Below are 729 nucleotides of genomic sequence, written 5' to 3' on the forward strand. Positions count from 1 at the left end.
AAGCATAACCTTGATACCAAAACCAGGCAAAGACATCACTCAAAAGGAAAACTACAGACCAATATCCCTCATGAATATAGATGCAAAAATGTTCACAAAATTCTAGCCAATAGACTCCAACAGCATATCAAGAAAATCATTCATTATGACCAAGTGGGGTTCATAACAGGTATGCAAGGATAGTTCAACATTAGAAAAACAATCAACATCATCCACCACATGAGAAAACCAAGAAAAAGAACATGATCATATCCACTGATGCAGAAAAGGCATTTGTAAAGTACAACACCTATTCCTGATTAAAACTCTCAGCAAAATAGGAATGGAAGGGACATTTGTTAACATAATGAAGGACATCTATGCAATACCAACAGCCAACATTATTCTCAATGAAGAGACTGAAACCATTGCCCTTGCAAACAAGAACCTGACAAGGATGCCCTTTATCACCACTTCTGTTCAATATTGTACTGGAAGTCCTAGCCAGGGCAATAAGGGAAAAAAGGGAAATCAAATGTATACAAATTGCTAAGGAAGAAGTTAAACTATCCCTATTTGCTGATGATATGATCCTATACCTAGAAAATCCAAGAGACTCAGTCAAAAGTCTACTGGAACTAACTGAGAGATTTAGCATCATAGCAGGATATAAGATAAACCTCCAAAAATCAGTTGGATTCCTCTATGCCAGCAAAGAGATTGCTGAAAAAGAAATAAGGAAATCAATAC

The sequence above is a fragment of the Orycteropus afer genome, unplaced genomic scaffold, assembly GCF_000298275.1.
Source record: "Orycteropus afer afer isolate SDZICR_OR568_19922 unplaced genomic scaffold, OryAfe1.0 scaffold00147, whole genome shotgun sequence".
NCBI lineage: Eukaryota > Metazoa > Chordata > Mammalia > Tubulidentata > Orycteropodidae > Orycteropus > Orycteropus afer.